At 39.3% G+C, this 25017-nt stretch overlaps 1 long non-coding RNA gene across 1 annotated transcript; it reads right to left on the bottom strand.

The window, feature by feature from the left end:
• Positions 1 to 7675: 7675 nt before the first annotated feature.
• On the bottom strand, positions 7676 to 11657 carry LOC112842923 (uncharacterized). The gene is made up of 4 exons (XR_003214979.1): positions 11465 to 11657; positions 8195 to 8274; positions 7958 to 8063; positions 7676 to 7744 (listed from the first exon to the last, which is right to left on the bottom strand). It is a non-coding gene; the product is annotated as an uncharacterized LOC112842923 (long non-coding RNA).
• Positions 11658 to 25017: the final 13360 nt, after the last annotated feature.

The raw sequence follows: 25017 nt of genomic DNA, 5'->3' as shown, positions 1-25017 counted from the left end.
AGGTATGAATACTAATGCGTTTCAATTTAGCCTCCACAGATAGACACACTTTAGCTGTTTTTAAATGAATGCTAATCTCTCACATATTTAATTCTGATTGAACGTTCCTACTTCTTACCAAATCAGTTTTTTCCTGGCGCTGCTATCTTACTCATGCAGGGGCAAAAAGGAGATAGTGTTTAATGCCTGAAGGCAAAGAGATTTTTTAAAAATGTTTTTTATTCACTTACTTACCTCTGTGGGAAGGTCAGAGGTCAGAGTCGGCTACAGGCCGCTAGTCCTGGAGCAGGTAGGGATTCGGTGTCAAGCTCAAGGACGTTATGGTAAGAAGGTTCCTTGCCAAGTCTTCTGACGCAAAGGTTAGTAACCTGCTCAATGTGCTACCTCGCAGCCCAAAAGTCATCCCTGGAATATGTCCTCCAAGCATACAGCATAAATAAAAGCATGAACAGTAATAATAAAAAAAATCTTTTTGCAAAGTATCTGTGGTAATGTTCATTCCTATAGCGGTTGTTGTGTCAGCTGTAAATCAATACAAGGCCTAATTGAACATTATTGCTGTGCAGAAAGCTCTCCGATCTGTTCTTTGTCACGTTGGAGAATGCGAGTCACATTCATCCCACTCTGCGCTATTGTATCTGTAATTACACATTATCATGTTTTCATTTAGACTATTTATGGTGAAAAAAGAAAAAAAAGAAAAAGAAGAAAATGAAATGCTGCTGCAGGGCCACCTGCTTTCTTGCCTTCCTCTCTCCACATGTCTCTGTCAGAAGTATTGTCAGGGCCTGAATGTTTCATGACTCATTCGTTCCCTTTCTCCAGTCCTCTCTGCATCTCATCCTGTCTGCAAAAGAACACACAATCTCTAAAAAGTTCATCCCTCCTGTTCGTCTTTGTATGACGCAAGTCTAATTACGTTGAATTATTTGGCCAATGGTCTGTGAAACACATTGCGGCCACTATCGGTGCACAACAAACAGACCGTTATCAGTGAAATCGCTCTGCCTGCGAGTGCATGGAGATGGAAGCATAATTAAAATGCAAGGAAACCAGGTCACAGATAAAACTATCCACTGGCCAAAGAGTAGACTCCTACACGGGCACGACTGTGTACTCTGCATTTTCATTTGGAAGCATTTTTTTTATCCCACATCTCACAGTTAATTTACATCTTTTGGTACTTTAGCTGATATTATTCTCAGGATATTACTATTACTAAATACAAGAAGTCTTTTTCAGTCATTAAAGGATAGCATTTTATACAGAAACATTACACTGTAGTAAGTAAACATTAGACTGTATAGTACTTGTGTTTAATTGATGATTACATGAATCCTGCATTTGATTTAGTAACAGAAACCATCTGTTTGGAAAAAACCTCACCATCTGTCACTGAAGGAGAGAATTAGTTAAGATGGCTTAACAGCCAACATTGAATTTACAGCCAAACTTTGCAATAAACAACACAAAAACGTAGTGACCAGAGAACGAGGGAGGAGTGAAATACAAACGGGCAGGATGGTTAATTAGTTGTTCATCAGCGCTTCCCTAATAACGCCTGATCCGGGACGTTATAGCCGGTAATGATTATTTACTAAGTAACCAGCTGGAGGATATTACATTAGTGAATCATTGGGTAATTATCGGCTCATAATTATCATAAATCGATATCGCTCATCACCTTTTTTCGTGGGTCTCTCCTGATTAAAATGATACAAATGTCATGCTTCACTTTACTTGAGGGGACACAGAAACAGAAGGTAATGATGAGTAATTCTGAAATAATGACCGAATTAAAGTATGATGATTCAGGTGGCACAAAAAGAGTAATGGTTGGAGTAAATGAGAGATTACTGTTTAGTACACATCAGGGTTAATCAGGATTTCTTATGAATTTGATTTAGTAGCATGACGCTGTCTAAACAGTGTCCGGGAGATAAACTGACCTGACCGCAGTGCAGACCTCTCGCCCGCTGAAAACATTTGACACATTCAGAAATAAAGGAGAATATTTTCTTAAGAACAGGTGATGCAATACAATGATAGACATGCTTCTCCCCCAGCTTTCATAAAATAAGCATATATTTTTCCAAAACAAAAAAAATAGACTGTCAAATGTATCAATTTCAGCCATTATTGTGTTGTTTTTAAGAGACTTTCAGTTAAATATAAGGCTTTAATGATTTTACCATTACTGCAATTTGTTTTTGTTTAGGCAGGAATGTGACAAATTTTTTGTTGTTGTGCAAATAGAGCTGTAATTATTTCCCTAATGATCACTACAGTATTATCTTTTGTTAAACAATTTGTGTATGCTTTAAATTCCTGGATTAGGAGTTATTACTGTCAATGAATGACTCATTAACTATGATGCCATTCCTATTTGTTGTTCCCTCTGTTAGGGCCCAGGTCTGTGACCCAGCGTTTTGAGTTTATTTTGTATTTTTGTTTTTCTTATGTTAGATTGCATTTATGTTAAGTTCTTGTGTCATTTAGTTAAGGTTTAGTTAAGTGATTTATTCTAGTTTATGTTTCTTTCATGTCTCCGTGTTGATGAGTCTTTTCCTGTCTTCTGTGTAAGTCTGTCTTGTCCTTTATATTTAACGTTTAGTTGTGCCCGCGCTTTCGCCTCCCTTATCTGTTCCCATGTGTCTCTCCTTGTGTTTCTGTGTCACGTGTGTGTGCTTCCATGCTCTATTGTCAAGCTTGTGTTGTCAGGTCCATTGTGTTTCCTGTTTTATTTTGAAAGTCTTGTGTTTCCATGTTCAGTGTGTTTAGTTTTGCTTCCCCTGTCGTGTCATGTTAATTTGTGTCAGCTGTGTTTCCCCAGGTGTTTCCACTTCCGTCATTACCTTTGTGTATTTAAGTCCTCTGTCTTCCTCTGTTCAGTGTTGTCTTGTCTGTTTGTCCATCATCACGTACTTCAAGTCGCAGGATTATTTTCAAGCTTGGGTTCAGATTCATATTCATGTTTCTGTTTCATAGTTAATCCTAGCTTCCCCAGTTCAGGTAATAGTTTAGTTTCGCCATTGCCTTTTGTTTCTACCTTCCTCTGTCAGCCATAATTAAAAGCTCGCTTTTTGTTAAAATCCTGTTCTCTTGTGTTTTCCTGCTCTTGGGTTCGCACCACAAACACACCGGCCATCCTGGCCGTAACACCCTGTCCTTCAGTCTTGATTCATTCCTTGTATATGTATACAAGGAATGAATTTTATATGTGGTATATATATGATTTATATATGGCCCATCTAAACATTGTGGCGTACTAATGAAAATTTGTATTACTAGTGTCATCAGGCTGCACCTTTTAGGAGTTAGTCCACAAATGATAAAAGTCATCTTTCTGTTACAGTAAACACTATTACTGGAGTTGTGTTGCAGGAGTCATTCAGCTAATGTCTGCTGGCTGCCTGCCCTGAACAGTCATCATCCAATCACTGCTTCAGAGGTGAGTCAAGCCTTTGACTTCTTACATGTCTATGGGGCTGTAGTTCGAGTGATCCCTGACATTTCAATTACACCAATTTCCAGTTCTATATTCCTATTCTGTGTCTAAAAAAGTAATCATTATTCACAGTTAACAAAATCCTTATTTAACTTATACAAAGCCCCGGTGAAGCCCCTCAGTTCATCAGCTCATCCATTGCCTGAAATAAGCCCTTTTAGTGCCCATCCTCATCATGGCCCCAAACAGAACCTGGTGTTTCTGAGTACCTCTTCACCTTTCTCAAAATACACTACATTACTAAATCTGATCCAGACTACGAGAGCGTACAGCCTAAAAATCCACAGCAACGAATATTACAGAGGCCCATTACCTGCTTATTTTGAGAGCTAATGTTGGATTTAGTCTTTTAATTACATTTAGACAGTATTGATATGATCTCAGTTAATCAGCACACACGAGGGAAATGCACTAAAAAGGTTAAAATTGAGAACTTCTGCTGTCTGGAAATATTGACTGTTATCTGATGTGGTTAGTGACTGGTATCTCCCTGTACTGTGGCTTATAATAGCTTTCTCAAATACAAAAACAGCTTGAAAACTTGTGTAGAATTAGAAATGACAGCTTAGCTAAATACATCTATTATTCTGTGCTTTCAGTCTATTATATAACATAGTAAGCTATTATATATACTCTGATGATCAATACAAGACCATATTAATTCATTCCCTTTTTTAAATATCAAACACATTTAAGGATGGAAAAAACTTCCAGATTGAGAGTCATACGGATCCTGAGATTCTGGCTCGTTGTGGATACTTGTACATATGCTGATCTGAAATTTAAAATAAAATAAGCAGCCACCATTATGACAATCTACACTCAATGGACACTTTATTAGGTGCACCATGCTCGTAATGCATTTGAACCTGTTTGCCTTCAAAGCTGCCTGGATCCAATAAGATGTTTGAAACATTTTTGATTTGGGGGATTTTGGTCCCTATTCACACGATAGCATCACGCAGCTGCTGCACATCCATGATGTGAATCACCACATCCCACAGGTGCTCTGTTGGATTGAGATCTGGTGATCGTGGAGGTCGTTTGAGTACAATGAACTCACTGTCGTGTTCAAGAAACTAGTTTGAGATGATTTCAGGTTTGTGACATGGTTTGTCAGCCATAAGAAGATGGATACACTGGGGTCATAAAGGGATGAACATAGTCAGCAGCAATACTCAGTTGGGCTGATGCTGAGTTTGTACTAAAAGTGTGCTGAGAAAATATCCCTTACACCGTTACAGCACCAACAGTCTGAAGCATAAATACAAGGCAAAGAATATTCATGCTTTCATGTTGTTTACACCAAATTCTGAACCTGCCATCCGAATGTCACAGCATTCAGGTTACATTTTTACAGTTTTCTAGTGTCCAATTTTGGTAAGCCAGTATGAATCGTAGCCTCCGTCCTGTTCTTAATTGACAGGAGTGCCACCTGGTTTGGTCTTCTGCTGCTGTAGCCCATCTGCTTCAAGGTTCCATTTGTTCTGTGTTCAGAGATTCTCTTCTATATACCTTTGTTGTAATGAGTGGTTATTTGAGGTACTGTTGCCTTTCTATCATCTTGTAGCAGCCTGGTCAGTCTCCTCTGACCTCTGGCAACAACAAGGCATTTTTGCTCAGAGAGCTGTCCCTCACTGGATATTTTCACTTTTTCGGACCATTCTCTGCAAACCTTTGAGATGGCTGTGTGGGAAAATCACAGCAGATCAGCAGTTTGTGACATACTCAGAGCATGCTGTCTGACACCAACAACCGTGCTGCATTTGAAGTCACTTAAATCTTCTCCATTCTGACGCTCAGTTTGAACCTCTCGACAATGTCTGCATGAAATGTAGAGTTGCTGCCATGTGATTGGCTCATTAAAATATATGCGTTAATGAGCAGTTGAAGAGGGGTGCCTAATTAAGTGGCCAGTGAGTCAGTGTGTATATGACAGTGACAGGAAAAATGAGGAAAAGCAGCTCCATGTCGTGGTCCACATGCCTTCAGCGTCACCTTTCTTGTGGTCTCTCTCTCTCTTATCTCGTGAGAATGGGTATGTGCATGGCAGGTTACCGCCTCAGGAGGCGTGACAGTAATTAAGTTCATGAAAGAGCTGGATGCGCACACCTGACGGCCATTATTCATCACACTGTCTTGAGGATTTCCTCGCTGTGTGGCTTCTCTGTACGGACTTTTTGGAGTCACAGTTCTACTTGGACATGTTCTTTAGGTCCATCAGATCGTAGCTAATTGTGAATCAAAATGAAAACAGAAAAGTGCAAAAATATAAATATAAGAATAAAGATAATATAGTATCTGCATCTTCCAGGCTGCAAACAGCTTGTCCATCTCACTACATATTTATTTTAAAAAAGCACAATGACTAGCACACTTGGATGCCATTTGGGTTAAATGAGCTTGTTTTGACCTGCTTTGTATTTTTATTGCAGCATAATCAAACCAGACATGGCCTTTGAATAAACTCAGAGAGTTTATTCTGAGATTGGCTGACTACCTAGCTACAGGTGAATGTTGAAAAAAATCTCTTATACTTAAGCAAAATTAGCAATCGCCAGACAAAACCAAAGGATGTTGCTTTTGTCTGCCTAAAAAATTCATAAATAAATAATAAAAAGTGACCGATAACAGCAATCATCTTATGTGTGGGAGACTGAGTTGAGTTCACAAATCAAAGCTGAAATAAAATGTCATGGGGGAAAAATGGTTTCTTCATCAAAACGAACGCTCAAAGCTCATCAGTGGTGTTTACATTGAGCTTGTAAACCTTAATGTCCACCACGAAGACCACATAGCAGCTTACCTCATTAGGTTATAGAGCTCATCATAATGTTTACAGTGTAGTTTGTAGGCTTTTTCCAGCCCATGATACAGTCCTAAATCTTATTAGTTATTCCAAATAGCTCGTGCTCTAGTTAGCACAATTCATTTGGGTCTCATTAAAGTGTTTTTGATGAATAAAGAAGTGACTTAATGTGCTCCGGTAGTGACCTATAATGATTTAGAACATCATTAGAATCACCAGCCATCAAAGTGTAGGCTGATGCTGGCTGATTATCATGAATCTGGACAAAGTTGTTTGGAAAACCTTAAAAAAAACACATCAAGTTAAATATGGCCCATTTCCAGTTTGACGTGTTGTAAATATATGCTACATAAAGCAAATAGCTTTAAAATCTTTATTACAAAGGGAAAAGAAAGAAAAACTGCGGTGGTGGTCATTAATATATAGATTCAGTTACTGTGACTCAGAGAGTGTGTCTCGAAAATAATTAGCAGATTTAATGACTTGTGATTTTTCATTAAAATAAAATGCTTGCAAATTACCATGGTTACCATGTGTACATATCCACGGCCCTGTCAAATATGAATATATTCTCATTTCATATTATGAGTATTAAATAGTCACTGACCTGACACTAATGCTGTTAGATAGGACTCCATTTAATTTGTTTAAATTAGCAACTTTCAGGAACGCGGTGAGGCGCAGAATGTGTAAGCCTGTCATTTTCAGTAAGTCACATTAAATATTAAAAAGACCTTTCTGCTTTCAGTTCCTTAGCTTTTACAAGTAAATGTTCTTGAAATCAAAACTAATTAATTAAATACCAAGAGATGATGTGAATATATATATAACCATGACACTAAAAGCTACTTTCTGTCTGTGCAATATTCGCCACTTCTACCTCATGCCATTTATTCCGTCCCTTTGTGCAGCTTCACACAGCGTGCAGTGCACCTACAGTTTGATAATGCACTGCGTTTGATACTAAAAACGCTGTTTTCAAGGCTGGAGTAAAGCTGAGTATGGCAGGAAGAAGTTCTTTTAAATAAAGCACATACAGGCACAGTTGGCTAGAGGTTAAAGAATGAGGCTCTTAAATGGAAGCATGAGGATTTGGCGCCTCTCAATTGGGTGAGAACATGAGAGTTTGAATAGAAGAGAAAAGGAGTAACAGTGAAAGCAAAGTGCCCTTAAATATGTCCTTCAGAAGCTGACCATGGAATACTGGGGACACTTTATACACCTGAAAGACTGGGAAACAAAGCATAGGCACTCACAGATAGACATATAATATGCCCTCCTACAGTCTAAAAACATGAAGGTTGGGTGAAGTAGAGAAATAGCTTGTGTGTGTGTGTGTTCTTGAAATAGCCTGCCAACCTGTTGAGAGTGTAGTGGGATATAGCTGAATGCATGCTGGGACAGGCTCCAGCAAACCCCCTGTAAGCCTGCATGAGATAAGAAAATGACAGAAAATGAATGGATATTAATTCCCACCATGCAACACACTAAGTGAGCTTTCTCGGGGTAAGTAAAATAGTTATCTCATTAAAGTACATTTAAAAGTACATTAGCACCGTAACTTTTGAGAGAAGATATACGACTTTTGTTACCTAACAAATGAAAATTTACAATTTATGAGCCATAAATCACATCCTTACTCAATTCATCGCAGTCACACCTGCTGCTCCAGCTTTCCTCGGTCTGTTATGATCACGAGACTTCGGCTGCTAACGTCAGTCAAAGCTGAGTCCTTTCCCAGTAATACTTTTTGGTACAGTGCACAAAAATGCTTGTAGTTACGATTCAATATGAAAGTTACAGAATCATTAAGAGTTGCTAAACAAGATAATGTCGGTGACACAAAGTAAGGCGTTTGAGGTTTTTTGAAGTCGTACCTCAGCGCTTAACGATTTTTGTGCCCCTTGAAGTGAAGCGGTGTAACCACATTCCAGGTTTTAGCTGGGGATCAGGCTGACTGTAAAAGAAGGCATTTGAACTGTCATACTCAGAGCGCTTACAGCCTATTAATATTCCCGTCCCCGTCATAGTGTGCGGTTCTGACTGAGAGTACTGTGGAGGAAGATGGCACACGTGCTCATTGATGGTGGGTGGGCGTGAGATAGATAAATATAAGGTGCTGTTTTTGCAGCATAAAACTGTGTTTAATGTGCATGTGGATAGGTGAAAGTGGCCTTCAGTATAAATAAGACTAAATGTAAATGCCAGTCCATAATAAGATTTGGCCATGGAGCTGCGTGGAAAGGCAATAACTCAGAGGTCATGAAGTAATGAGGCACAACTTTAAAAGCTTCTCAGTATTATGTATCTCTTGGGGGTGTGCAGAAAAAGTAAATATTGATTCAGTAATGAGGAATGAACGGGTCATTATCATCCTGTAGCTGAAGAAAGTCCTTGTGGAGAAAGTGATCCTTACACCTTACCTCCATTGTTTAACAGATAGTCGTGAACCAATCTTCACCTATTGATTTATCAACATGCTATGTGACCGTTTGTTCTCTGGCAGCTCATCATCATTTACTGTGCAGCCTCTAATTCACTCAGCAATGACTCCAGCTTTACAACAATATCAACTGCACTTCAATTACACAACGAGGGACTTAAATCGGATCAAATTGTGCAACTGAAGCTTTTACCCGAGTGCCTCTGACAGACACTCCACTCACCGACCACTTTATTAGGTGCACTTTGCTAGTGCTGAGTTGGACCTCCTTTTATCTTCAGAGCTGCATTAATTTTTCATGACATGGACTCAACAAGGTGCTGGAAACATTCCTAAGAGGTTTTAGTCCATATTGGCATGACAGCGTCACACAGTTGGTGCAAATTCAACAGATGCACATCCATGATGCGAGTCTCCTGTTCCATCGACATCCCAAAGGTGCTCTGATGGATTGTGATGTGGTGACTGTGGAGGCCATTTGAGTGCAGTGAACTCATTGTCATGTTCAGGAAGCCAGTTTGAGATGATTTGAGCTTTGTGACACTGTGCAGGATCCTGCTGAAGGAGCTGTCAGCAGATGGATATACTGTGGTCACAAAGGGATGGACTCAGGTAGGCTGAGGTGACTAGCAGAGATGGGCAGTAACATGTTACAAGTAATGTGTTACTGTAATCTGATTACTTTTTTCAAGTAATGAGTAAAGTAAGGGATTGCTATTGCAAAAAAAGTAGTTAGATTACTGTTACTTTCCCGTAAACACGCTGTGTTACTACGTTACTAAACCATTTTGTTTGTGAGAGTGTCTCATGACAATGACTTGCGAGCGTGCGACGCCTGTGGCAGCAACAGTGTAGATCAACAATGGATAATATGGAGTGCGGGAGAGTGTACGACCATGCAGCGTTTAAAGCTTTGAAGTACTGACATTACTCTGAGTTTGATTCTGTAAAAAGTGACAAAAACATTCGCGTCTGTTGTACACTCTGCGTGGGAAGAAAACTTCTTTCTACAGCGAAAAATTAAACTTCAAATCTGACCAAGCACCGAGCACGCTGCCATGGGAATGTGAAATTCACAGAGAAACCCACGGATCCCCCCACTGACATGACCGCTGCAGCAACGGGCAAATCTCCAACAGCCCCACTCCTGCTCAACAGGTGAAAATAGACTTAAGAGCGACAGGACTTAGTGCTGCTGAATCTTTGAATTTATTTATTTTCCACTGTGTTTTACTTGCATCTATTTGAAAGAGTGAGTGTAAACACAAAAATATTTTATTTCATATGCTGGGATATGCAGAAAATAGGTTAAACAAATTTCTTCAAGTCAAAGACTGTTGCATATAATTTAGTTTTTACTTGATGCAATGTGCATAAAGTTAAAAGATTAAAACTAATAAAACACAAAAAGTTGTTAAAACGTTCAAATGAAAGACATTTTCATTTGATTCATTTTTATTCGATGGAATATGCAGAAAAAATAGAATTGGGCTGAAAGGTCTGTTGTTAGGTATTCAGGTTGTGTATCATGTTTTTAAAAAGTAACTAAGTAATGAAGTAACTAATTACTTGGAGAAATATTCAGTAATTAGTAACTAATTACTATTTTCAAGTGACTTGACCAACACTGCTGACTAGGGACCCAAAATATGCCTAGAAAATATCCTCACACCATTACAGTACACTACCACCACTGGAACCCATATATTTGAGTATAATATGTAACAAAGTGTTGTATGTGTGTAACGTATGAGCTCAGAATACTTTTTGTCCTATGCTTCACTTCTGGTTTGTAATAATTTAATTCATAAATGTTACCAACACTAATCCCTCATCACCAAGAAGTAAATCGTCAAGGAAAATGTTGCTTTAAACTAAGCACTGAAATCACTCAACAACACTGTTCTGTGTGATTACAACTGTATATATTTTAGCCTATAAAAGCAAATAGTATGATTTTGTCATTTGTGACATTTTGAAGAGTACTAGGTAGTTTAGTTAGGTAGTTTAACCCTGTAAAGCCTGAACCAATGAAATAATTGCCAGAAAATTCAATATTTTTGAAATTCTATTTAATGAATCTTATGACAAAAATGATAAATTTGTACATATGTGTTTTCATTTTTTGCAGTTTTTTTTTTTTAAAAAGAAAAAAGAATCACACTGACGGTGTAGACGTCTCAAAAACTCACAAATACGACACAGTTGAGTCTTGACACAGGGCATTATGTGGTTCTAGGTTGCTAAAAAGGCAAGGAAGTTATTTATAGTTGTGTTTACAACTAGAAAAACACCATACTGGAGCTGGAGAGTCATATTTTTCCACACGAAATGTTGAACGATATTCGTAAATTTTATTATTCACACCCAAGTGCCCGAACAGAACAATGTATTTCTAATATGCAACCCAACTGCAACATGAGTGCAATACACACAAACTTAATTCATGAATTATTCATATGAATTTATTTACAAATCATGTTCTCGCTGCGTTTGGGTTTCCTTCTGTGCAAATGCATCAATTTTCACCCTAAAGTCATAAAGTCCTGTTTGCACCACTCGCAAGCTTTAAGTACTCAAATCTCACTTCTCAAATCTTTTTGTTTGTTTGCCTTTCCACATTCTATTTTTTTTTTAATCTGGTCACTATTATGATGAGAACTGGCTCAAAAAATTGTAACAAAGATGCACTGTCACTGTTTACCTGTCAAGGGTTCTTTGATGTTCATCTGCATCACCGCTAATCTACAAGACAGTCCAATTAGGCAGCTCATCTCTTTGGCATGCTTGCAGGAATTGGGATGTATTAGTTGGCAACAGAGGTGGTTTATCAAGAAAAGATTGCGAGATTACTGCAAGTAATAATAATATTATCAATACAGTTAACGTGTCAGGGAGTGTGCTGTGGCAGGCAGGATGTAGGACCCACATGCAGGATGATTAATAGACAGTAAGCACAGCTGGGGCTAATCTGATTTAACGAGACACAGGAAGCAAAGCAGGATACATTGATATAGGACACGGACTATCAAAGTAAAACAGGAAACAGGAGATAGGCACAGAGACGCGGACCTGACGGGGAAGACAGAGCGAACAGGGAGCACAGAGACAAGAGTAACAAACTCCAACACCGGGACACGACTGGCTGTAAAGACACAGGAGACGCTAGACAGGAAACTAGACAAGGGGCGTGAAACACAGGGGAGGCATAGAGACAAAACCAAAGAACTAGAAAACTCCAAAAGATATAACAAGAATTTAACCGAAACAAAGAATATTAATAATCAAAAACATAAACACTGACTCACTAAACTTTCTTCTGTCTTTCTTAGTCTATAAGAGTGGTTTCATATTAGCATGTTTTTAGTCACATTAGCGGTTTAGCTATTAAAACAACACATCATAGCAAACTGTAAAAGAAAACTGCAGTATTCACCGTACACATGTTCAATGCTTGAGTCAGTGTCAACCTCACGTACACACTGTAACTCACATCATAGTGACTGTAATGAGACCCCGTCAGCTCCACCAGCAGGTCAGAATTTTCACTCTTTCCTTAAAATGTCTGGACATTTACTTGATGGACTGTCAGCCATTACTGCAATAACTCACAAACTATAGATTTAAATTTGCTTCATTTACTTACATGACAAGTGCACCTGTACTGATGCTTACTCAGGACGCTTTGGTGTTACATGTTCACAGACCTCCGTACCAGCTGAGTGCAGATAAGACAGCAGGTGTTGCTGTGGCCGACAGTATAATGACACGATTTTCATTTTTGTTCCATTTCTTTTTGTTTGGTTTTACATTTTTACAAGGTTTCATTTTAAATCACCTCTTCACAGTGTTAACCACTTGTCCCCACCTACAACAAACAGCTTTTCAGCTATTTCCTTGGTTACCATGGTGATGTATCCTGCCACAGTGACAACACCAGCAGGGCACATTTGGTCAAACCCTGTATATTGAAAAATGATGTTAAAAGGCCAGGCAGTGCATCAGGACAAGCTGAATGTGACAGTGGGATGGTCAAAGAAAAAGCAGGCAGGAGATTTACAACCATCGGTTTAATAGAGAAATGCACACAAGAACATGGTTGTAGATACTTGAATAATCATAATTCAATTCAATTGAGTTTTATTGAAAAATTGTTTTCCAGTATAACCTTGGATGCTTCTTTGACCACTTGCGGTCTGTTGCCATCTTCAAAGTGACTTCAATGGTCCCAATAAATCTTTTGGGATTGTTTGGGGTCAAGTGGGCAATTACATACAATCTTTTAGTTGTAATATGGTAATTAACTGTGATAAATTGGTGAATAACTATTGCCAGCGACATACATAGAAATTCACATTAACTACTTAGATTGCGAGTGCAGCCAGAACTTCATAGTAATTCCTTCATAATAGTGATGCAACAACAAAATCTCATAGATGCTCAGCAACCCTGCTTTTATATAGGAATATAACCAGAATGCAACCAGTTAGCAAGTAGTTGAGTTGAATCCCCACTGCAAAAAGATGTGCTGCTACCACATCAGACCATGATTGGTACCTGCCCCAGGTAAGCTGTGCAGTCCCCTTGTGATCATAAGTGGTTGCCTTTGAGGGTGTTGCACGCTCAACCTCTAGGTGAACAGTTGGCCACTGCAACTACTTGCAATCATATGAATGTGAAAACATGCAATCACTGTTCAACCACCAAATTTTCCCAGTTGCGAGTCAGTTGCCTCCTATTTATACTGTGGCGTCCATGAGCCTTTAAGACAGTCAGACAAGTGACGTGACATGTGTGCATATAATGCGCTCCTAAACCGGTGGTGAGCACTGCCTGCAATTTAATATTTTTAAGATTAAATGTTGAATTTGGAAAGATCTATGCAAATCATCTCAATAACCATGCACCTCAGACCGTGCCCTCGTTGAGATGTATCAACACAGCATCTTCCCTGTGGTGGAAGGAGCAGTGTTTTGCCTTAATTAACCCACTTAGATTGTATTTGAGGCCAAGATTAAACGATACCTTTCATTCTGTGCCAGTAGCCAGCCTCGTTTGTCTTCAGGACACAGTCTTCTCTGTTTTAAGTCAAGGGTAAAGAACAACGCAGTGGGTGGTTTACCAATTGTGTACCTCAGAGTTGGGATAACTGAGCAGAGACACTCTCTTATGAATTGATTACTTTTGCATCACTCTGGCGTTTCTTTCTTTCCTTTGTATCGGTGTTTTTGTGTGTGTCTGCGTGATACAGGGAAGGGGGAGGCTCGCCTTATGACACGAATTATTTTCAATGGAGAAAACCGCTATCACAAAAAACAGGAAATTAGATAGGTTAGACATTCTTCTTAGCTTCAAAAAAGTCCATCTTTGGTATTCATGTGAGCCCATGAGGGACCTGTCGAGGAACCTCCCTCCTAATATTCAGAAGGATTAACTCTCGGTGTGATAGAGGACACACTTCCTTTCCCACATTCCTGTTATAAGAACTAATTAACAGGCAGGAAAAACATTCAGCCTCGAACATTCATTCTATTCAATTCAAAAGACTCACTCACGGACCACTCATCCTGAAAATGTCAGTTTGTGCCCAATAGATTTTTTGGCAAAGTGAATTAGTCAGTACTTCAAACTGTGTGTCAGTCAAACACTTGAGTAATGAATAAGTAATTCAGGTGTTTGCTATCTGAAGGAGGAATAGATCAATTGCAAAGATCTTCAAAATGCAGCCATATCACTCACTGACAGAAGAAAGGAGAGAAATCGATAGATCAGCTCTAACCTAAATCAGTATACGATGTCTTTTTCTTTTTTTATTTTCAGCCACAACTTTCTGACAACTGATAAACAAGACACGTTTTGCATGCAATCAATAGCGTTTGCAGGGCCGTTCGACTGGGTCGGACCGATTTAAAAATTAACTCGTTTCCCCGAACCAAAGGCTATACTTAGAGCATACTTAGAGCTTGTCGGCGTTTGACCACACACTTACACAAATTAAAGTGATCTACGCATCTAGCAAAAACAAAACTGCAATAAATCTTTCTTGCCGTTTCCCGCGGTTGCCGATCCTCTATCACTCGTGGCCTTTTTAGATTCTCCTCACAGAAAACTGAGTTGAGATAACAAGCCAGACTGATCCTCTGTAAGTTAACTCTTCAGAATCAGCCTTTGAGTGTAAACAACAACAGATAACAAGCTTCCATATTAAACTTTACCGCGTGTGCTCCCCTCTGTTTGTGCTCTAAAGCTATTTTTATTAATTCAGAAACCTGTTTTGATATGAAGACACTGCGAGAGGGCTGTAATATAAGCAGAAGCACGAGTGCAGCATCAGTAACCAACACGAATACTTAACTGTTCCTTAAAGGTCAAATGTGTATTTTACAGTGTTTCATTTTTCTCTTGATTTATAGGAGTACAGATCATTTCCATCAATCAGAAACTTATTAATTAAGCTTTTCTAATAGAAGGCCTGTCATTATTCATCAGGGAGAATTTATGATGTGTTATACAATAGCTAAAATAGATGAATTAATTACCCTATAGGACCATTATTCTACATGTCACTGAACTTTTGATTTACAATAAATTGTGATTTTTTCATCTTCTTACCCAAACAGAGGAGAAGCAATATTTATACCTAGATTAACTTTTCCCTCACTTTAGGGCAAAAAAACACAGATTGTAAAGAGGGGAAAATGCAGTTAAGAAGAATCTGCTGTTACCTGTGAATAGACAAATATCCCCACCTTATTTTTGGCTCCTGAGGTCTGCTCATTTTATCTGTCTGCTGTTTTCGTGCTGTGCAGATAGCATACAATCTGTATTTACAGCTTTTTGGCTGAAAACATTAGCCTGCTACACTTGGAAATAACACTGCTGTGAGCAGAGACGGTGAACCAAGAAAAAATGAGAGCAAGTCAAAACAATGAACTGAAAGATGCTAAAACAGTTTGAACAGCAGATTTGGGTGATAAATTTCTGTTTTTGTCTCCGTTTCTCTCCTCGCCATTGCTTTATTCACGGAAATCATTCACTGGTGCAGCAGTAAATGAGTAAAATTACACCAAGAAGTTAATGTCGCTATAGTTAACTGATAGCATTGCATTTGCGAGCATAGCAGGCATTTTAAAATGAGGCAGGCTTTATTCTTTCAACCTTCCGTTCCCACCGCTGAAATATGAATAAGTTAAAACCGCTCACATAAATAAATGCAAAATAACATAACTGAAAGAAATTCAAATTAAATGGGCCATATTCTTTGTGCATATCGGCAAATGGTTGTTTGAGCATCTCCTATCCTTGAATACACGGTGTTATGCTTCTCTAAAGAATACAAGTGCAAAAAAAGAAAAAAACCATTTGGTCATTGAATGAATGAAGTTCAAATGAAATAAACTACAGAAATAAAAGGTTCTTGTTCTGTGAAAAACATTTGAAGGTCTAAAATTGGAATTATGCCCCGCTTGTGTTTTTTGCTCCTTGTTCATCACCAGGGAGTAGATGTAACCAAAGTGTTCTCTGTGCGTGCTGCAGGACCGATGGTGATTGCAATCTTTTTGATCTCTGACAGAGTGTGTGTCCTAGAAAGGATCTCCACTGGGAGATGCTCACGAACGCCTCGCGTTGGAGTGCGATATGATGAACAGAAGAGACGCCTGACGCCCTCCTAAAGGTGAGGGAAACCAGAGGTGTAGTCTTAGCCTTTTCTAACCCTCATACCGGATGGTAAAATTTGGCCAGGACCAGTAAAGGAGTTAGACTTTCCCTAAACCTCAGCTCATGAGCATCAAGCAGGCATCTCATCTTATATCACAGCTTGTGTCACTGCTGTGCTTTGCAGCAGCATCTTTATGCCAGTCAAAAGATGCCTGGCTTTGAGCTGTTTTGACGAAGTTAAGTGATGCAACCCTCCGTCTCAAATGCTGAAATGTGGAAAGTCATGTAGATGAAGTACAAATATTCTCTTAGATGTTGGGGCACGGTTTCTGCTGACATTACCGTTTCAACAACACATGATAAAAGGCTGCAAACGTGTCTCAAGTATTCACGGAGCTTCGCTGACCGACGTCAACACTGGCAACTCCTCATTCAGTCGTGATGTGCCGAAGACAGATGAGAGAGGAAAAGATTTGCACATCTGTCATTCCTTCAGTCAGAAAAAAAGGGGGAGCCGGGTGTTGCTGTGCATCAAGGGAGGGCGCAGCATCCGAAAGCTCTGAAAGTAAGTTTATGTGAGATGGAGGAGATATTTGAGATTCACGGGCACAGAGCGGGCTTGTGTGCCAAGACAAAGAGTGTGTTTGTGACTTGAAGAAAACCCAACTGCAAAAATCTGATTTTAGTATAAAAGACACACGCACACAGTTTATACATAATTCTGATCAAGCTATTAAAAAGAAATCAAAGACTACCAAAAACCATGACTTTTCTAAAACAAACTGATGTGTCACATCCTCCCATTGATTTGTATCTCCTCTTAATCTCACTGATTAAGTAAACCTTCAAACTCCCATTGGGTGAGCTGCCCTTCCTGAGCCTGAGCAATGCTGGTGACAATTATTATATAATCTTGAAGGCCTAAAATGTAAAGTGTCCTACGATGACTGTGGTTGTCACTTGGAAATTCAGGAAATGAACAGACTTAAATGAAAAGATAATGAAACCACAAAGACAGGAATTTAATCAAAATAAATCAAAATATCATTGCTAGCCTGTAAACGGGGTGCACTTATTCAATTAAGAATTGGGGATGTAATTATGCCATCGTTTGAAATTTTGTGTCGGGTGAATGGTTCGACTGATGTATAAAAACATGTTTTTCTTGATTCCCTGTAATTTTATAGTGATTTACCTGTCAAAATTAATTATTACTTCTATCAAGGAGCTCTTTTATTCTCCACAGGATGTTTCTGCTTCCTACAGATACGGTTTTTGTGAAACTGCCTGCACGGAAAGTGCGCTGGGTCACATCTGCATTTATGGCATTGAAAGGATTACAGTTAGTTAAATTCAGTGCAACTGTTGGAATTGGTGATTTTCCCAGTGGACTGTACATGTATATAAATCTGAGCTGGTTTTGTGTAGATTTCAGATGTGGTGGAAATTTGTATTTGCAATCTGTTTTGTGTACAAGGGAAATGGTCAAGAGTGAAGTGAAGAACTGTAGTAGGTGCTGAGGGATAAAGCTGATGATCCACACCATGAAGATACAGGGAAGAGTTGTTGAAGCCTGTTTAAAGAAAGACGTGATGATTAGTGAACAGCAGCATGGACTCATGGTGAGAAGAGCTCTACAGATGTGATGTTTGCTTTGAGCGTGTTCATGGATAACTCTGTGGATCCAGAGAAAACATAAGATAGAATACCAAGAGAAGCCTTTGATACAGCATGAGGAACTCAGGAGAGAAAAGAAGTACCTGAAGGTGGTGCAGGACATGTATTAAGACAGCAAGACAGTGGTGAGGTGTGCAGTAGGAGTGACAGATGGGGGCAGGATTGCATCAGAGATTTTCTCCAAGTGCATTCTTGATTGCAGTGGTGATAGATTGACAGATGAGGTCAGTTAGAGCCTGGAGGGGTGGAGGTATGCTCTGGAGAGACGAGAAAGTCAGAAGATGCAAGACAGAATACATGTGTGTGAATGAGAGGGAGACAGATGGAGAGGTGAAGAAGGAGTGCTGAGATCTTCCTTGGGAGCAGAGACAGGATTAGAAATCAGAGGCACTGAGGGATAGTGGATATATTGGACAAAGGATGTTAAATATGGAGCTGCCAGGCAGGTGGAGGACAAAAAGACCTCAGAGGAGGTTCGTGGAGTAGTGAAGGAGGACATGCAGAGGGTTGATGTGACGGGAGATGCTAGAGGTAGGATGCTAGTGGATGGAGGCAGATGATCTCCCAGCAGAAGAAGAAGAGGGAAATGTTAGATAAGTAGCAGTAGTGTAGCAGGACTCAACTCCATGTAATCATTATATGTGCTGGATTTTGAATTGCTTCACAGGAAGAGGTTTGCATCCAGTCATTAGACATGATTAGATTATAAAGGCACAGACTGCATTAACTTGACTTTTACCTGCTTAGCAAGCCACAGGGATCACTATGGAATTCCACTTCCAGCATCATCTGTTTTCTAAGTAAATGAATTTTGCCAACATAGACTCTAATAAAATTATGTTATCTACTAGTCTACCATTTAAAACTTCATATTAAGCATTTCTGCCATGACTGTCCTGGCCCTTTGAAGCCGGATGTCCTGTATATCATAAAGCAAACCTTTCTTTTTCTCGTTTATACCTATTTTACACAAAAAAAATCATCTATGCCTTGGCTTTTCTTTCAAAATTGAAGGCTACATCCATCCTCATATCCATAATGCTGTGTTGACATAAACCACACAGGTCTGACTATTGGTTCACAGTCATGGCCAGAAGAAAATCTGACTAATTGCTACGATATGAATATTAATAGATCACCTTTCATGAAGCACAAATAGAAATAATTATAAAATAACCCTTTATAATTTGGCTATTTGGATGTTCTGAAGTCTGGTTGACCTAAATGTGTTTACTTAGATACAGATCCCAGATGAATTCAGATAAAACTTTGTGGCATTTCTTTTTTTTTGGCAGGGGTATGGACCCTCTGATTAACCATGATTTAAATATGCTCAACAGCAGTTAAAAAAATATCAAAGAATCAGCAATCCTCTCAAGTATTTCTTTGTGCAGCGCTCTGTAGCAGAGGACACCAGACGGCCACAAAAACCTTTGACTGCCTCTGCGTTTCATCCCAACTCATTAAAAAGATAGTTTTGAAGGGGGTGCAGTCCAAAATATAACCTTACACTTCAATTCACCAACTCCCTTATCTTGACTCGGCTACTGTAACAAATGTGGATGTTGAAGTTTATTGAATGAAAAATTTCACCGGCCGCGTGGACCAATTATGTGACTGTGTTGTTCAGGTATGAATCACTGACCTAAAAAACCTGAGCAATAATGACCCTCTGTCCTTAAAGTGATAAGTATTGAGCAGCCTGTGGAGTCATTGGCCTCTAATGTCCTGGTTAAGGGCGGAGGAAGGCGGGTGGGGGTGGATAGAAGAAGGGCAGAAAGCTCTCTGGGCTTCAACTGCCAGCCCAGCACCTCTCACAGAATAAAAATGCAGCTCTTATCTCTGATTCTGTGGCCCCGGCTTGATCCACACTGATCTAAAACGACTTTGTAGTTCCAGAACATTATCCTGCCTCTCGGCAGCCATCAGTGGCATCGGCCAACACACAAGCATTAATTATAAATCCATTAAAAGGCCTAGTTCGTCAGCAATGCAGCCATTATCAGATGACATGTCATTATTTTCCCTCTTCACTGCAGCACTGAGCTGTGGTGGCTGCTGGCCAGTTCACTGGAACAAACATCTCATCTGTTTAAGGGTGCCGGTCTGGGAGCATATAATGCATGGTGAGTGGGTGACGGGTCTCTCGAGGTAATGTGGCACCCAGCCTGATGTTACAATGACAGTGGTTAGGATATTAATTAAGTACATTTATTTGTCAACTCTAAAATATGGTGCACATTTGCCAAAAGGGCTCATCTCATTGCAATACAAACGCAAGTAAATGATACAAACTTCTGCATCAGCTTTCATATCTAATTGATGCATCTCATGCAGAAAGTTCCAGAATAAGGAGAAAATGGACTGTGGGCTTGTCTCATCATGTAGCCACATCCACAGACGAGAATGAAGTCTGAGTGATCTACCGCCGAGGGGAATCCTAAAAGTGACATTAAAGCATTAAATTATAAAAATTACTTGCTTTGTGCATCTCGGTGACAACAAAATGTAACAAAGTTTTCAAAGTGGTAAGGGTGTTTCTTTCGGTTCCTGATTCTTATTGTCTGTTTGCAAGATGTGTTCTACAAACCTGCTAGCAACCCCCTGGCAACCGCAGGTCACTAGGGAAGAAGATGTATGCCTGATGAGTTGGTAAAAGGTTGCTATAACATGAAATTGCAAAGATGTATAAGGTGAAAATCACCTTATAGTTGCTCTGACTAATAGCAGACTGCTAGGGTTGCCTGTAGTTTGCGTAGAAGATGCCAACCTAATCTGCAAACGCTTGCCAACTGCTCTCCAAGCAGTAAGGAATTTGTTAAATATGCAACACAAACAAGTTGTAAGCAGCTCAAGTATTTCTTTTTTGGGCAACTTTTTATTTCTCCTCCCCACATTTTTACACAAGTATCTGTACTTTCTACTCAAAACAGGATTGTTACTTTTGGTTTAAATGCAGCTGAGGGAAATTTCTATTTCTTTAATCCCTAACAGTATTTATTTTTCTATTAAGGCGTGGAGGAAAAGTTAAAAAAGGTTTTATTCCCATGTACTGCTATTATTTTATTATTTCATTAAAATAGCACAAGGTTCAGTTAGTTTTGCAAAAAAAACCCAAACGAGCTGGTAGAAACGCCTTCCAGAGCTGTTTTTACTTTCTTGCACTGAGTACACAGTACAGTTCAGAGCTTTTACTTTACTCGAGTAAAGACTTCCATCCAGTTCTTGAATTTTTACTAGAGTATTTTTAAGCATCTGCACTTCTGCTTCGGTAAAGAATATATTTGGATTTTTGCCACCTCTGCTGACCTCTCTTTAGGCTTTCGTGACTGGGGCCATAAAGGAACAGTTCCCCCTAAAATCAAATTCTGTTTTTTCCTTCTGCCTGTAGCGCTATCCATCCACCTTCAGAGTTTTGATGTGAGTTGCATAAGAATTGGAAGATATGAGCCATAGAAGTGTCTGCCTTCTCCTGAATTTAACGCAAACAGATGGCACATGTGGTGCACAAAGTGCCACAAAGCTGATGTCGGTGTCTCTTTCCAGAATCAATAATGATTCTATAAACCCCGTTGTTGTTAGCATTTTCCTGTAGCAACAATTTTCTTTTTTTCTATCTACACCCATCAACCAAAATACACATATAGCCAACTAATGTTACAGTTCAGCTGAGAGAGATGTTTGATTCCTGTCACAGGTAGAGCACACTTTTTCTGCAGAGTGATACAGTTGGTGTATGAAGTTTGGTAGAAAAAAAAAATAGTTCCTACATAAAATTACTGACAAAGTTTGTGGATTTTTTTTGTTTTTATTTCTTTTTTTGTAGATTTATGCAGCACAAGACACGTGCCATTTAACCCCATTAACCCCAGCTAAATTTCCAAAACTGGGCAGCTCACAGCAATACTAACTGCATGGATAAATGTCACTAAAGCCAGAATACATGAATTCAGCTGCCCATTTAACTGTGTTTTTCTTCTCTCAGGGTATGTGGTAATATGGCTGAAATTCTGTAATCCAAGTGAGGCTCATAAAACTAATTATTTTCCATACTGTTAAAGTAAAGACTAGATCAGAGAAGACACTGTTCTTCCCGGAGCACTAAGGCTTATCATATTAAAAGTTTCCTACTGTTGGAACCGCTCAAATACAAGAGCTCAGATGCTCACTCACTCAACTTGGAGAGGGATCGTATGTCAGTGCCAAATTACACTGTAGTTTGTCTGTGTAGCAGGTGGACTGTGCGTAAACAATAAGAACCAAACCAATCCAATTTGATTTTTGCTCTGTTGTGCAGCTTAGATAAGCTGTAATCAAATGGCACGGTGCAGCTCGGGAACAGGGAAATCAGGGAACCTTGGGAAATCACATACAGAGCTGTGGATGGACGTTTGTGGGGCAATAAGCTCTTTTGTGTTTCTTCTTGAAGTCTCTAAAATGACACATTCAACACGAACAAAAAGATGGTTTTGACCCAAGATGACTCAATCGGTGTCTTCCTCCAAGACGATAAAATGAAAATGAGTAATTAGTGGGAGGCAGATGGCCACCTAAAATTAAGTCCTGTCTGATAATAATAAATGAACAACTATTGAGAGGAATTTGAATCCTTCCTATCTTCACCACACAATTTCTCTCATTCTATTAAAAAAAACGAATCACAGTTTAAAAACCACAAAGACGCAGGAAACTGTGCGCGTACAAAATTAGCCCCAGGCTTATCGTAATTTGCCCTGATTTGGACTCAAACATCTGAGCCTCGGGGCTAAACGCACAGGGAGAGAGACTGAGCCGAGCACTCCTTCGCCCTCACTTTTTCCTATTTATAGACTTTTGTTCTTTCAATAGTTCTCAGAGGATCTGATGACTAGATGCCACTTTCGTCTTTGTTTCATATGCTGTTGTTCCCCTGGCGGTGCGTTCTTTGGGGGGGAGGACTAATGATACCTACAGTGTTTATTTCTTTCGACTCTGTTATCCACACTCCCTCTAAACAAGACATCCTCATTATCCCCAACTGCGCTCTCATAGGCAGAGCCCCTGAGCTGTAATTCCTATCGGTGTTAACTCCTGCAGAAGGGAGTAGGTATTCATTATGAGTTGATCATGTTTACTTTTAGTGGCATGTTGCTTTTCAGTTGACACTAACAGAGCTGGTAGGACAAGATGCCAACAATCTAAATCCACCTTAACGTTTGTCTTTCTTTTAAAAACCACTTTGGTTTTTCAAACTGCTGGAAGAAATTAAAACCAATTAACTATGTAAGTGATATCAGTAACATTCTTAATGGATGAGAGAAAAAATACTGGCAACAGCCAGTGCTACTCCTCAGCCTCCTAGTCGACACACCTATGGTATGCAGTTGAAAAGCCCAAGTGACTTCCTTTATGACTCATTCACAAGATTTTCATAAAACTTGACCTTTGACCTTGAGGTGGAGGTCACTGAGATTTTTAGTAGATGTACCTATGATGTAATTTTGAAGCTCCTACGTTGACTCGTTCTCGGATGATCAAATTCACAAACAGGCGTCCACGCCACCCGCCCGCCTGCTCACCCGCCCACTCGGCAGGGTGACTAAAAAACCTCATCACCCTTTTACAGCCGAGGGGTAAAAAATGCTGAAAAAGGAAGTTAAAGACAATAAGAGAAGAGAGCATATGGGTCAAAAAAATGGAAGTGTTGATGTAATTTTTATTTAAAAGTGCTAAGAAGTGGTGTGCTTCGGATCACCAGCTGTTTCTCTCCTTCTCGTCTCATCATCCTGGTGTAAGGTGGATCTTGGTTTCATCTGTCCAGATATTTATTTATATTTTTAAGACCTGTGCGGGTTTTTCTGACAGTCTGCCCTTCCTGTTCTCCAGTGTAACCGGCGATTTGCACCTTTTTGCAAACTCTGTATTTTCATTCATGAACGCATCTCTTGATTGTAGATTGCAGAGAGACTGTAGACTGTGTTTTCCAATGATACGCCTACCTCCTCCAAAGTGCTGTTGACTTGGCAAGATGTTGTAAAGGGTTTTTCTTCTTCTGCAATCATCCACTTTACTAGTCTTTCAGGCCTGTTTGTGTGTTGGGATCTCTAGTCCAGTCCTTCTTTTTTAAGATTGTACCAGTTTGTAGAATTGGCCACACTTATTGAAAATACCAGTGAAAACAAATGCAAATGTAAGTTCAACACTCAAAATAATCCTCTGACCTTTAATTTGTTTGATTGGCTATGGGATGACAAGGGAACCGGTCCTACCTGGCCCATGGTTTGTCGCTCTATTGTCTAATTAATTTTGAGCCTGTGAAAATGGGGGACTGTGCATAAAAATGGCTGTAATTCCTAAAAACTTGATGCAATAATTGTCCAACACCCCTTGAATTAAAGCTGAAAGTCTGCATTTATCTCTTGTTTGATTTGAAGTTGTGTACTTCACCAGCTTATTTACAGATGATTAGGGATATACAACAGAATATATTACAGGACTTAAACTAAATGACTAACAACTGTTCATAAGCTAATACTAATATGTGTCTAATATAACCAATGACTCAAAAGACACTGCAAGTCCATCCTTCTTGGATGTATTAATACATGACCTCCAAAAGTTGAATCTGTTCATCTGGACGTAGCGTTTTAAAACGCTATAAAACACTACGTCCAGATGAACAGATTCAACTTTTGGAGATTTACTTTCCTGGATGATTGAGAATGCATCAAGACGTATTAATACATGACCTTTTAGTGTGCTAAAGATTTTGCTACTTCCCTAAATTAAATTTCCCCTTTTTGTATTTTAGTCACACAGTTCATAATTAGCCCTCCTCTCTGGTGACTTCTTTGAGTAAGCAATGATTAGTTGTGCCTCATGTCAGTGCGCTTTGGCTTTAAGGTTGAAAAAGCAAACACCTGAAAAAACAAGGAGATTCAC

Source organism: Oreochromis niloticus, linkage group LG18, assembly GCF_001858045.2.
Source record: "Oreochromis niloticus isolate F11D_XX linkage group LG18, O_niloticus_UMD_NMBU, whole genome shotgun sequence".
NCBI lineage: Eukaryota > Metazoa > Chordata > Actinopteri > Cichliformes > Cichlidae > Oreochromis > Oreochromis niloticus.
The sequence above is the reverse complement of the archived record's forward strand: the minus strand, read 5'-3'. Positions and strand labels throughout refer to the sequence as shown.